The sequence below is a fragment of the Xenopus laevis genome, chromosome 4L, assembly GCF_017654675.1.
Source record: "Xenopus laevis strain J_2021 chromosome 4L, Xenopus_laevis_v10.1, whole genome shotgun sequence".
In the NCBI taxonomy this organism is placed as follows: Eukaryota; Metazoa; Chordata; class Amphibia; order Anura; family Pipidae; genus Xenopus; species Xenopus laevis.
In genome coordinates, this window is record NC_054377.1 from 120,601,702 (window position 1) to 120,617,097 (window position 15,396).

Consider the following 15,396-nt stretch of genomic DNA (forward strand, 5'->3'; position numbering starts at 1 on the left):
AATGTGCTGATGAGTTTTGACAACCCCTAGGCTTAGATTCTGAATAGCAGCACAGAGCACATTGAGTATGTGTAGTGTCGCTGACACATAAAAGATGGTCTAACAAGACCCAAGATGAGGAGCTGCTGTGGACAACTTTGAAGGCTAGATTTTACTGGACCATTACTGTTATAGGGCAGCTTAACCTCTGGGCCCATACAGTAGATTTAGTATATAAATACAGCAATAAATCCACTGCAGCTCTTGCAGGAAATGTGAGTGTTGGAAATGTGAATTAACCCATATACCTTTAATGGGGGTTATATTTTGACTAGAATTGGAGTACAATACAATATGGGATCTGTTATTTTCTGTAATAATTAACAGTACCTTGTACTTGATTCCATCTAAGATAAAATGAATCCATAATGGTGGCAAAATAATCCTGTTGGGTTTATTTACCATAACTGTATATTGTATGTTTAAGGGCTAAATAATATATGGAATAATGTACCATCTACTGTAAAATATAAAATTACGGATGTGTTCCATAACCATATAAAGGTAAGAGTCTGCAGGTGATGTGTTTTTATACAGGTTAATGAATTACAAGGTGACTTTGAATGAAGAATGCCCTGAATCTGTAATTTTTGAATTTGCCACAATACTATAGGGCACATTTACTATTGGTCGAATATCGAGGGTTAATTAGCCCTCAAAGTAAAATACATTAGATATATTAGATATATATAAAATATATAAGATATTGGAAGTCGAAGGATTTACCGCAAATGCTTCGATCGAACGGTCGAAGGAAAAATCGTTTGATTGAACGATTAAATCCTTTGAATCGAACGGTTCGAAGAATTTTAATCCATTGATCGAACGATTTTCCTTCGATCAGAAATTACTTTCTGAAGGTCCCCATAGGCTAACATTGGTGCTTGGTAGGTTTTAGCTGGCGAAGTAGCTAGTCAAAGTTTTTTTTAAAGAGACAGTACTTTGACTATCAAATGGTCGAATAGTCGAACGATTTTTAGTTTGAATCGTTCGATTCGAAGTCGTAGTCGAAGGTCGAAGTTGCCAATTCGATGGTCGAAGTAGCCAAAAAAATTTTTCCGAAATTCGAAGTATTTTTCATTCTAATCCTTCACTCGAGCTAAGTAAATGTGCCCCTAAATCTTCCACAATACATTTGTCATTATCAGTCATCCAAAGATCGAAAGTCGTCTGAATGTAATGGTTTGGTCTGAATTCTTCAAAAAGTGCTGAATTCAGTGTAACCCTAGCGTTACTATCCTTATGTTTTATAATAGGAAGTATTTTGTTTAAAATACTAAACCGGTTTAAATAAGGATATATTTTTCAGATTATTCGTGGATGTTACTAGTGACAGAAATCAGCCTCCAGCTGACAGCCCTGGTCCACAATATGCATATTCAGTATCTTAATTGGAACTGCCCCTATAAAGGAATATGAATATGAACAGTGGTGTAACTAGATTACTGGGCCCCATAGCAAATTATTTTTCAGGAGCCCAAGCTGCAGGGGTCTGCTTTCTCTATAGTTACACCCCTGAATATGAATATAAGTATATGAGTAAAGACTGAACAGGGGAATCCAGGATTCCAGGATTTATCTAAAAAAAAGGGAAAAGTCCCTGGCAGTCAAGAAAGTTTTAACAAACTGACCCATTTATTAAAGAAGACAGATAAGTCCATTTGACAGAATAAGTTCCGAGCTATGGGATGGTAGTGTTCAGCAGCGCTCAGCACTATCACTTGTCTGAATCCTTGTATCCCAGTGATTACTGCATGCAGGGACAAAGGATTATTTCGGACTATTCTTTTTCGAAATCCCAAAAAATCGTTAAACATCATCATTTGTGAATTTGAACACTTTACACACTGTAAAGTGTTAAAAAAGACCACAAAGCCTTTTTTATTTGCAAACTGCATTCAACCACAGGCTTCTCTGCTCATTTTGTGATTGTAGAGCCCCACAGCTTTGCATTTGGAGAGAGGCAGGCAAGGAATGCAAGTAGGAATCCAATTGCCCAACCCCTGCCTGACACCAACTTGGGCGTCATTATAGGGAGCATCAAGAGGTGCAGTCTAGGCCCTGCCCTTACTGTCCTCTGCTAAATACAGCGCTACAAAATATGTTGGCACTATATAAATACAGTACATGTTAATAATAATAATAATAATAATAATAATAATAAAAAATATTTTTTTGCATGATTCCTTATTTATAAGTTGCTGATTTATTGCACAGCTCTTTAGAGATACACCAACTTACAATCCAAAGCCCCCCATGCACACATGCACACAAGGGTCAGTTTTATAAGGCGCCAATTAACCTGCTTGTATGTTTTTGCAGCGTAGGAGGAGACTGGAGTATCCAGAGGAAACCCACACATACAACATACAAATTGATTGCAATTGAACCTAGGAAACCAGCATTTCGAGGCAGAAATGCTAACCACAGCACCATTTAGGCAGTAAATGCCTTAAATAATTTTGCTGTAGGGGCCATTAACTTTTTTGCACTGCATATGGGACTTAAAGTGACCCCTGCAGCAGTAATTCCTGCCTATAATGTATGGAAAGGCCACCAAGGCCCGGGCCTAGAACGGCAGGATTTTAGGGGGAGGCATGCTGACTAACCACACCCACATTGGTTCAGAAACACTGGGGATGTACAATAGTTTTTTCAATTTTCCATGCACCAATCACCATTGCTCCAGTACCGATGATGAAAATTATGCAAATAAAGGGGAGGGGACAGGGTGAAGAACGTCAGCGGGCCTAGGGGTGCCTGCTATGTAAATCCAGCCCTGAATGTGTGAAGCGCTGGCTGTGCTTCGGCTTGTTCCAATGAGCAAATGATGTTACATGCAAAGAGCTTTCCATTCAGTGCAAGCACAGCAGACCAACAACTTCACAAGGTTGGCCATTTATAGTATGAAAAACTGGCAGTGCAACTCCACAAATCAAAATTGTACAAGGTGTGTCTTGGATTCTGGGATCTTTAAAGATAAGGCTGGTGCATCTTGGGGAGAAAAGTGTTCCATGCTATATCCAGAACTTTATCCTAACATCATGATTGTGCATTGGGCAAGGCCCTGCCTTCATGGATCCATTCTAGTTCAGAACCCCTGGCTGGGTCTTCTGTCTCTAATGTTCCATCTTAGAATGAGGGAAAAGATACCATCCCACATCATGCTCATTATTCTAGTCCAGTGTTTTGTTTTGTTTTTTTGCTTTTTCTAGACTAGTGGAAATGTTCTGCATTATATAACAGCTATTTTTATAAATGATATTATGTATTTTGTTTCTGAAATGTAATTTGATGATGTATAAACCTTTGGTGTGTGTGTGAACAACCTATGCAGTAGGAAAATTAAAGATGGACATTTTGATCCATTAAAGCATTTCTCAACTGCTAATGGAACTGCCGTAGAAACCAAACAAATGTCTGGGGTACATTGTGCCTTCTGTTGTCTTCTTTACACCTTCTCTCTCTCATATCTATTAGTTTACTTATGCATTAGCTCAATGATGTCCTAACCTATTTCGTCTTTTTGAAAGCAGCAGTATGCACCCACGTTCAACATGCCCAAGTAAACGGGACTTTTGTATAATTCAGCTGCTTGATTACTTGATTCTGGCTCCTTCGTTCTTCAGAGTGATTGAGGGAAAAAAATGTAGAACCATGTTATCCCTTGCAATTGAACCCCCATATAATGAACTGCCCCTTATCTATAAAACTGAGAAACAGGCAACATCTAGATGTAGGGCTTCTTTTTAGAGCGCTTGTAGTCTCTCTATAAACTAAAGGTGGGCATACACTGGCCACCACTAAAACTATCTATCTTTGGGGCTATGATGCTATGGGGCTATGATTTTGTGCAATACACAGTAATGGACTTGGACTGAGGGCACGATCAATTAAAATCAGTTAGGAGACATTTCAGAGGATCACCGGATTGTCTATCAAAAGTGACCCTTTTTTAGTGATATACATACCCAGAAAGTTGACCAGTATGCCTTACCCAATCTGGCAGTGTATCACCAGCTTAAATGCAACGATTAAGGAAAGCATCAATTAAATATGTTATAATTAAAAAAGTACATAAAGAGCATATTCATTTTAAGCCTTATTGATATGCACATGCTGAGCAAATGTTTCTATTGCCTTTTTCATCGCAGATGGCAAAAGGAAAGAATCAGTAAGAATGTGACCATTGCTGTAGCAATGTAACCATCCTGGGCATTAGGTTGTAGAACTGTAGAAAGTTCTGTGATTACCAGGGCCCCTAAAAAACGGTTGAATAACCTGTAAAAGATATTCATATGCCTCTTGCATATAACAATACACCCTCCTAATGCCAAATAGAAGGATATAAGTATACATACAAACTGTATATACTAGGGATGCACCGAATCCAGGATTCGGTTCGAGATTCGGCCAGGATTCGCCCTTTTTCATCCTCCTTTTCGAATCCTTCTGGCCGAACCGAATCCAAATCCTAATTTGCATATGCAAGTTAGTGGCGGGAGGGAAATTGTGTGACTTTTTGTCACAAAACAAGGAAGTAAAAAATGTTTTCCCCTTCCCACCCCTAATTTGCATATGCAAATTAGGGGTCGGATTCAGTTCGGTATTCGAAGGATGAAGGATTCGGGGGTTCGGCCGAATCCAAAAAAGTGGATTCGGTGCATTCCTAGTATATACAAAACTTGTATTAAGTTACTACACTACATAGTTTTTATCTAATATGCCCTTCCTTGTAATATTACTTCTATATCAGATTTGGGACTCAAGCAGGAGGAGATTCAGGAAGCTGCAATTCACTAATTGGATATTGAAGATTGATTGTGAAGATCACATTTTAGCGCTGAACATTTATTAAACTGGTATCTGATATTATTGTAATGTACTGGGCCCATGGGGAGCCCTGGATTGACTGCCTCTAGGAGATGTTAAGTTTAAGGCAGATCTGCTTGATTGGAGAGGTCGACAAATGAGCAGATCTTGCCCCAATCAGGATTTTTAAACCTGTAAATCACAATCTGCCTGATTTTGGGCAGATATCGGTTGGGAAAGCCTGCCGGAAGGCCCCATACACTGGCTAATAACCTGCAAATTTGGTCTGTCAGCAGCTTTTATTGGCCCCTGTATGGCCACCTTTAGTTCGGTGGCATTTTGCAGCAACACACAACTGACTTATTATTGATGCAAGCACATGGACGCACCAAAAAGTGTAAAAATTGTAATGCAAAATGTGCTTTACCAAAGTGGATGCTAGTTTTCAGCGCAATATTAAATCATGCACAAGCTTCAGTATGTTGTTTAATGGGTCCTGCTATTAAGTTGGGAAAAATAACATGGTCATTTGAGAATTACGATTCTGCACTTTTGTACATTAATAAGCCTTAATATCAACTGTTGCGGCTTCTTTTTTTACTGCTACTGGGAACGTTGAGGGGAAACCAGTGTGATGTACAGTAGCTGTTCAACAATGTCCAGATTTCATTGGCATTTGACTCATTATGTTCTGCAAGTAAAACCATTGTATAAAAACATGTGAATGTTATAAATACTTAAATGGGGCAAGTAATGTAGCTGAAATCTGTCACTGCTGGGCTCTACAGCAAGTCAATGCTGACCAGGTCAAAGGAACCAAATGTGTCTCTGGTGCCTTAGGGCATCATTCTGTGTGAGTTTCTCTCCTGTTTCTCACTAGCCAGTTCCCATCTGTTTCATACATTGGCCTGAAGGTTTCTTTTGCTTTTCCTTCTTCATTTACATGATTGTGTCACTTCCACCATCTATGCATTGTTTTATTCTCTCTCTCTTGGATACTGCTGCTTCTTTGCCCTTTTCTTCTCACACTTGCCCTGGTTTGTTTATTTTTATTGTTTGGTGTTACTTATCCTTTAAATCCTTCACATCCTATTTCCTAACCTGGTTGCTTAACGCCTATTCTCAAGGCCCATGACACTTTTGGTTTTCTAGCTCCCGACAACTCTGGTCTATCGGGTAATGGAATGAAAGGTGCAACGTTTGCCAATATCATTTAAATCAGCAAATTAGATGTTAGTTTTTAAAAAGGTGACCAGTAAATATTGCCTACTGATTGGTTGCTATGTATTACTAGACCAGTATCAAACATTGCACCTTATATTACATGCCCTCTATGATTCCATACTGTAAATGCCTTCTGCAGCCCTATGGGTCTGCTTTATTTTGAAACACACTGATGATTTTTCTTATTTCGATATATCTACCCTCTTAAACAAGGGTCATTTTCCCTAGGTATTTCCTAAAGAGCTTTTGCATGTTCCCATGTTATACCAATGCTAAACCATAAGGAATATGAAGCACCAGTAAAGGGTTTGAGTTGGCAGATCAGTCAAGGTAATCCCTCTGTGGCCAAAGAACAGGATAAAAAGGTCTGCAAAGAACACTTGGCTTATAAGGTAACAGGCATGACATGTTAGATGAACACATTTGCCAAATGGTTGGTGGTGGGAGATATTTGTTATGGAATCTATAGAGGGGCAAATGACCTGGCACAAAGCAGGGCACAGAGAGCAGCACTTACAGGTAGGTGCTGTATATTCACCTATGGGATGTGCAGCAACACCTTTATTAGCAATGGGGTAAAAGCAAACCAGCATCTATAGAAGCAGTTAGTAAATAGCAGAGTAACATCTATAGTAGCAGAACAGTGCCTACTAGGCTAGGGATTCCACCTTCTCTGGAACAAAATACCAGCCTTACTATATTTATATCTTTCTTTCCTTTTAATAACATTGGCATCAAGCATCATTTCTACCAGCAAGATGGCAACCCTAACCACAGCAGGGGAAACAACACATTAGCACCTATAGCACCTATAGGAGCATAGCGCTTCAGGACATCAATTTCATCTGTTTTCGTGACTTCTGGATTTTCTGAGACAGTTACTCGGACTGGGATGCCAAGGGCCCACCAGAAAACCGTAGACCGTGGGCCCACTTTACAAACTATTATTCCTCCTTTCCTCACTCAACCTCTTTATTCTCCTAGTCTTTTATATTTACTTAGTCTATTCTTCTATTATTAAGCATTTTTTCCCATACAGAAATAAGGAATGACCATGAAATTGACCACATAATTAGAAGCAAAAGGGCCCATTGACACCTGGGCCCACAAGGAGTGACCCCCATTAGAAAGTTGGAAAGTGTCACAAGAAGAAGGCAAATGATTTAAAAACTGTAGAAAAGATGAAAAATAATAAAAAATGAAGGGCAATTAAAACTTTGCTCATTATAAAAGTTAACTTAAAGGTGAACCACTCCTTTAAACAAGGTTTCCACTAACAATACATGTGTTTTTTTCTTTTAAAAAAGTGTACTTGGTACAGACTGGAATTAAGCGTGTGCTGTGTAATATCAACACAATTGTTTGCACCAGTTTTTTTTTTTTTTTTAAAATTTGTTTTTATTAACTTTTTTCAAAAAGACATACAAAGTACAGAAGAAAAGAGAGTCTTACAATTGTCTACCAAAGGTTACATAGTAGGTACTACAAAACAATATACATGCATTAGCTTCAAGAGGAGCAATATCACCATGCCTAAGTCAATGCTTGAAATGAGTGAGTAGCAGTGTCAGGCAACTCAAGCCAAGGGCCCCATATCTTTAGGAATTTTTCCGGGCACCCTCTAGCCAAATACACTGCCTTCTGCAGGGGGAGAATTTCGTTTATCAGTCGTTTCCATCGACTTAAAGAGGGAGGGGAAGTATCCTTCCAAGTCAACAAGATGGCTTTCTTAGCATAATAAAGTAATTGCAAATAAAACAATCTCTGACACTGGGGGAAAGTAAGTGGTTCAGTGTGACCCATTAGGCATAGCTCCGGGGAGCGAATATTCGGTAAGTCAAAACTAGACTGAATAAAATCTAGTACTCTCCCCCAGTAACCTTGAATACTAGGGCATTCCCAAAACACATGGAAGAGAGTACCAACCTCTACCCCACATTTGTAGCAGGTGTCTGGCGTTCCCGGGTAGATCTTGGCAAGCCGTTGGGGAGTAAGATACACCCTGTTGAAAAATTTTAACTGTATCAGTCTATCCCTATTAGACATGAAAAGTTCTGGAATCTGCTCTATGACACCCGTCCAGGCCTCCTCATCCAGACCTGGGATATCCACTTCCCATTTTAGGCGTAAACGGTCTATATGTGAGCCCAAGGATTTCTGTAAAATAGCATAAAACCAAGATATGGCTTTTTGCAGCCCTGGCTGCCTGAGGTATCGTTCCAACGAGCATTGGTTTAAGTTTAAAGGACGAACCCGAAACTGGGCCTGAAAGGCATGACTCAATTGCAGATAGCGAAATATCATATTAGTAGGGAGCTGGTGCTCTGTTCTCAAGGTCTGGAAGGGTTTAAGCTGCCCTCTCTCTACAATTTGGGTCAAGTATTTGATTCCCAGAGACGCCCAAAGCCCAGAATCGGGAAGCCCCCTAAAGTGCTGGAGGTTGGGATTTTCCCATAAGGGGGTGCCAGGTGACCAGGTGTCTTGGTGGGGGTACATTTGCTTAATATATAGATTAAAAATTTTCATCACTGGGGTCATAGATGAAGTCTGAGGAAAAACAGAGTTCCCTCCTCTGTACAAATGATTTGCCAGAGCCTCAAGTGAGGTGGCACATGCCGCTTCCGCCAAAAGGGCATGATTATTCAAATCAAACGTCAGCCACCAGTGGGCATAAACCAGTTGTGAGGCGTGGTAATAGAGTAAAAAATTTGGCAACGCCAGGCCTCCCCCTGATACAGGGGCCTGGAGGGTTGTCAAACTGATGCGGGGGGCTCGATTCTCCCAGAGAAAGGAGCTGGTGATTTTGTCCAGTTGTTTAAACCAGCTTTGGGGTATATATGCTGGGGCATTATGAAGCTTATACAAGAATTTAGGCAGGAATACCATCTTAACAAGGTTCGCCCTTCCCACTAGGGAAAGCGGAAGGTTGGCCCAGGTGGTGGTTTTCCTGCGGTACTCTTGTAAGACAGGGTCTAAGTTGTTAGATATGTATTCTTTGGGGTCTCTATGAATAATCACACCTAGGTACTTAAAGGAGCAAGTCCATTGCAGTGGGGAAGGAGTTCGAGCCAGGGGAGGTATCTGATCTATTGGAAATATTGTAGATTTCTCCCAATTTACCCTAAGCCCAGAGTGAACACCGAACTGGTCAACCACTTGCAGGAGCCTAGTTAGCGAGGCCCCCGGATCTGCCAGGTATACCAGCATATCATCGGCATACAAGGACACCTTCTCCTCCAGCTGACCTAATCTAAGACCCACTATGCCCGGATCTCTGCGAATCCGAATGGCCAGTGGTTCTATCGCTAACGCGAACAAAAGGGGGGAAAGAGGGCAGCCCTGTCTTGTGCCTCGATGAAGCTCAAACGGGTCCGAGAGGTAGTTGTTGACTTTTACCTGCCCTGTCGGGGATTTATACAGAGCTTTTATCCACATGACAAATCTGTCACCCAGACCAAAGCGGGCCAGGACCTCCCACAGATAAGGCCACTGGACAGTATCAAAGGCCTTGGCCGTGTCTAATGAGACCACAACCCTCTCGCCCCCATTGTCATGGTTGGCTTGAATATTTGTATACAGACGCCTAATATTGATATCTGTCGCTCTACCTGGTTGTTTGCACCAGCTAGTGAGGACATTGCACTCAAGGGTGAAAACTCATAATTTCACAGCTCTCTATTCTCATGTGTACGGTTGTTAGGGGCCTATTTATCATAGGGTGAACTCATTTTTATACTCATTGATGTATATGATTTTTAAGGGCATATTTAAGTAAACAGAGAGTTATGAAAGCCTCTAGTGATTTCATTTTTCCCTTTAATAAATATGCAACTGTAAGGGAGTTGCCATGCTTTACATCTTCCGTATATACCAGGCATGCCTATAGCAAATGCAGTTGTTATATACGACCACTAGAGGTGCTATTGGTTTCTATGGAGAATGCCCTTAATAGGAGTAATCAGTGACAGTTCCTGCTCATAAGCTTTATTTTTATCTTTTGCATGTAATATATATAAATACACACACAGGTATTGGATCCGTTATCAGAAAACCTGTTATTGAGATGCTCCGAAATACTGAAAGGCTGTCTCCCATACACTCCTTTTTATCCAAATAATCCACATTTTTAAAAATGATTTCCTTTTTCTCTGTTATAATAAAACAGTAGCTTGTACTTGATCCAAACTAAGATATAATTATTCCTTATTGGAAGCAAAACCAGCCTATTGGGTTTATTCAATGTTTACATGATTTTCTAATAGACTTAAGGTATAAAGATCCAAATTACGGAAAGATCCGTTAGTAGAAAAACGTAGGTCCCTAGCATTGTGGATATCAGGTCCCATAGCTTTATATATATATTTACACACATATATAGTTCTTAAAACAAATATAGAGAAATCGAAGTTCTGGGGCTTTGATATAATGTTATATAATATAGTGTATTCCTTTTATCATCCCTACGTATAAGGGTATATGTCTCTTTAAGGAAATGTGTTTAATATGAAGCACAGATGAGGGGTGTCATAATTAAATATAGAACTTTACAGAAGGGAGACAGAGCCAACCGACAGAGATGGTGAAAAGCACCAATGTGCTACAGAAGCCAGAGACACCATTTATGCAGAATGTTAATGAGGAGGTTAAGGTTCTGCGATTCTAGGGGTTTTACACCCTTGGCTAAATGGACAGGCTGGGTGTGAAAATTCGCCATCATCTGTCAGGGCTTTTTTTATGTTTCTATGGAAATATATGAGAGATGATTTGCTTTTGTGTGCCTTGGTATTTAGCTTAACCCATTGAGTGCAGGGAGGTCACAGGGGGGAGGCAGTAATAAGGAGCCAGTCTCTAGCAATTGTAATGCAGTCAGACATAAATGACACTTTCAGTTGTCGTAACATCTCGCTTATTCCTCCTACATATCAGTATTTTATAACTAGAAACTTTTTACTGCAGTTTAAAAATACTCCATCAAGCCTTAGATTCACATGGCTGCCTGTTCTTTAGTCCTGGAGCTGTGCATTCCTTACAGCTCCCAGCTTCCCCCAATACAGGGAGTTGTAGTACAACTATAGCAAGAAGGATTCAGGTTAAACAACCTTGTCATAGAATGCACAATTTGGGTTAACCCACCTGCCTCCAGTCATGTCTGAAAGCAGCAGGGAGAACGGGATGTTCCTTTTCTAAACAGGGGATCCCAGTCTGTGGGGTAGGCAGGTGGGGGGAAATTAATATTTGAAATCCCATAGACACTGAGAACTATGGCAGGGTGATCACTTGGGCAGTATTTGCTTATATGAACATGCCCGCAGAATGGGGAATAGGGCTGGGCGAATTCGCCACCGGCGAAATGATGTAGACGCCCATTAAAGTCTATGGGCATCAAAAACATTTTGGAGAAACTTTTTTGACATGCGTAATTTTTTTTTTTATGCGCCAAGCCATACAAGTCTATGGGCATCATTTCTGTGGTGAAAAAATTCGTCCATCCCTATTCTGCTGGACCTCAAAGGGGAACTAAGCCCAAAAACATCTGATCAGATGAGACGGATATAAGTGTGAAGCTGTAGTTATTCAGTAACTGTGAAGGTGACAAGTGTTCTGGTTACATTTGCTGCGTTCATCATAACCACGTACTGAGAGTCCAGGGAAGTCCAACCTTACTGCACTTTCATTTGTCGCATTAAAAAAATCAACATCAATTTGCAGATTCTAGAAATAACACCTACAGTATATAGGATGTATATCATGTTACGTCCTTATTAAAACCAGGGAAAAAAAAATCACTGTCGGCTTTACAAAAAAAATAACAATAACTATCAAGTCTAAATAAGGGCTATTGTCCTGCAGCTAAACAGGCACTTCTATGGAGCCTGACAGCTGATAGAGCGCACAATGTTCTGTAACTAGTACAGCTGAGTATATGGTTAGCATTACACGCCTACCCGCCTGCTATAAAAATAACCATTTCAAGGAAATATAATTAGTACCTTTCTACCTGTTTCTTTATGATACTACGAAATCCGTATAATTATTTCACAGTAAGTTGGCATATCAGTATTGTCTGTGTATCGTTTGTAGGCACATTTCTGTACGGATCAAGCGAAGGGAAATAGATTGGAGAGATATAGTTATGCAAGAATAGATTGTGTAATACCTACACTGAAATGAAGACACTTGTCTTCTTGTTTTGCGATTGTGTATTAATACTAACGTGTAATCCCGTGTCTGTATAGTTATTCATATTCTAAGGTCTCTATAGTTCAGTTTGTCCAGCTGGTGGAGGTGAGGGGTTGGGGTTTGTATTTAATTCTCCTTTTGCTTGTAGCTCCAAGAGGTGCAAAGAGAACAATCATTCCATTAGCTGCTGTATGCACCTCCGTATAAAATAGTAGTTTTACAATGCACAATTACTTTTCACATTTTTCAGCAAACCTTTAACCCCCCCCCTCCCACTCCAAAGATATTAGTAATGCTGGTATTCACACAATTCCCAAATGATTCTAACCAAGATAAAAGAAGGCTCCTTACCAGCTTGTTGATTGACAATGCCCTCAGAAAAACCGGTCTCTAAGAAGACTGCTCCAATTTCCTTCAAATCTCTCTTTTCTCCAGACTTTTGCTCCCTCATTACTAACTTTGTTGCTTGTGCCTCGGCTCAGCCTTCCACCATGTGCTGCGAATCTCAATTTCTCACCTTACAGGTTCCTCACTGACTCTCACCTCAGTCTGCTCTCCACTTGCCCACAGTTAAACAAGCTGCTATTTACACTTCTCCACTCAAATGGCCACAGTTTAATTCAGACCCCTTCAAATATTCTCTATATCCCCAACCATTCTATTCTCTGCCTGTCATTTGGTTCTCCTGTCTCTTGTATAATTGTCCCTTTGTTGTTTTCATAGTCTGTCCATTTGGCTCCATTGTCTTTCTAATTTCCTTGCAATTATTCTCTTCTTTTTCCTCTCTGCTTCTTACCTTTTGCTTGCTCTCTTTCTATCTGTGTTTCTTCCTCTTTCTCTCTTCTCTTCAGTCACTTTCCTTTGCCTCAGTTTCCCATTCCCTGTATCTCTCCCTCGATCTGTTCTCTCTGCCCCACTCTCTCTGTGCGTCTGAGCAGTTTGTGATTGTGCACAGGAATCTGACAACGCTGGGCTGGATGATCTCCCCTCTACATGTGATCACAATGTGTATTCACACTGCATCCTGGCAGCACAGAGAAAGGGGAATGGCACTGCATGGGCTCAGTATCTCACATGTCCCCTATAGCCCTGGATACACCTGAGCAAAGTTATCTTTTTGTTTAAGAGTGTGTAAAATAATAATTATATAATTTTGTTACAGTAGAACCCCCATTTTACGTTTTTCAGGGGACCGGAAAAAAAGGTAAAATTAATTATGTATTATATATTGGTGGGACCACAAACAATTGTGTAAAATAAGGGAAAAATCATAGGATGTAAAATTGAGGTCTCACTGTATATCACTTCTCTATAGGAGGCTCAGACATTGGATATTTTTATTTACAGTTATGTTTTTGGGATTGTTGTCTAGTGCAATTATTTGAGAAGACGTTGGAACCTCAATTTTACATCCCCTTATTTTAACTTGTCCCTCATTGTTGTTTTGTGGTCCCACCTATATATAATGCAGAATCCATTTCCCTGATTTTACATTTTCCTGGATTTTAGACCATTTTTTTCTGGCCCCCTGAAAAATGTAAAATGCGGGTTCTACTGTACAGTGATATTTGCTCAAGGGAGTTCTCCATGTCCAATTGTTTCCAAGCATATGGTCTCCACTGAAGAATCTCTAAAACCATCTTTTGGGCAATGTTACCTTCACTTGTTTTACAACTTTAAGGAGGTCACTTACCGTAAGGCTAGGGCCACACGGGGAAAGAAAACTGCTAGCTGTAATCCGCTGTCTGATTTCTGCCCTATAGCGGGCAGTCGCCTCCTTTCTCATCCTCACTGAATTGGCTGGGCGCAAACAGACTTGGTGGATTTCGGTGAAGAACTGCGAGTCTCTGCCTTTTTAGCCAAAGTTTGTTCTCACTGTGCTGATTCAATAAGGAAGAGAGAGGAGACTACTGCCTGAGGCAGGACAGAAATCAGAACAGAAATAAACCAGTGGATTTCTGCCAGCAGTTTATTGTCCCTGTGTAGCCCTAGCCTAAATCCAGGGTGCCCTCCTACTTTCGGAGGTGGGTAATTGCCAATGCTTTAATCACTTTCTATGTGCTTTGCCCAGTCAGACATGACACTATATTGCAAGAGGCTTCACCTGTGGAATTGTGGGTATGTGTTTACATGTTTCAGCTCAGGGGGTCTCTTCTGATAAGTTGCTGGAAAGGGATAGTGGGAGGAAGACCTTTTCCATTCTCTCCATTAGTCATTTCCACTTTTCCTATTTGTTTTTCCTTCCTATGTTATTTGTAGCTCTTTACTCATCTTTACTCCTTGTTACTTTTCTACTTATTGGCATTCTTTTTGGTGTTATGTACATTACAAACATTGACATTTTTTATAGAAAAAAGAACACTGGGATGGAAGAAAAGTGATTGATTGATTTGCCCACCACAGAAACCAAAATATATGTAATCCTACACACAAAACAGAGTCTATGAGAACAAATGCCTACTTCTCTACACAATACATTCCTCAATTTCTTGCTGTTGCCTTAGGGTTAAGCCACACTGGGCGTTTTGGGGAGATTTGGTTGCCTCACGAGGAAACTTCGGGCGACTTCGGAAAACGAATTGCTGCATGTGATTAGCGCCGGTGTTTTTTCATTTTAGCCGGCGCAGAGTTCAGGGAAGGCGCTTAGGGAGATTGGTCGCAGCAAAGACGAGGCGATTAGTCGCCAGGCGACCAAATCTCCCCAAACGCCCAGTGTGGCCTAACCCTCAACCTTGGGCTTCGGGACTCCAGCACCCAAACAAATCCATCAGACACAGTGAGTTTACGCCATTCAACCCACTGTTTATTCATTGTATTCAAAGCCACAGGGAGCTGGAATCTGGTTTCCAACTTGAGATTTCATGTCATAGGTCAGGCTCATGTGATGTGGCTCCTTTTCAAACACAGTTTCATCATTTCATAATGTTGCATTATATAAAGTTGTTATATATAAAATCTTTGTATTATATAACATCTTCAATTTTTGAAGATAATCCCAGAAGTAAAGAATCTTTGAACAGGCAGTTGTTTGATTTTCAGTTGTTCAGAACAATCGATGAACAACTGAGCTTGCTATGGGTGCAGTATTATAAAGATTGCACAAGCTAATTCAGTTCACAAAAACCTCATCTTAAAATAAAA

General features: G+C 40.3%; 1 protein-coding gene across 1 annotated transcript in view; it reads right to left on the reverse strand.

Annotated features, from left to right (window-relative positions):
• Positions 1-13,253, reverse strand: part of kcnj4.L (potassium inwardly rectifying channel subfamily J member 4 L homeolog) — a 39,147-nt gene extending 25,894 nt beyond the window's left edge. The window contains exon 1 of the mRNA XM_018258881.2: positions 12,607-13,253. The gene's annotated coding sequence lies outside the window, so the exon portion shown is untranslated. The remainder of the gene's footprint in view (positions 1-12,606) is intronic.
• Between the last annotated feature and the right edge of the window lie 2,143 nt (positions 13,254-15,396).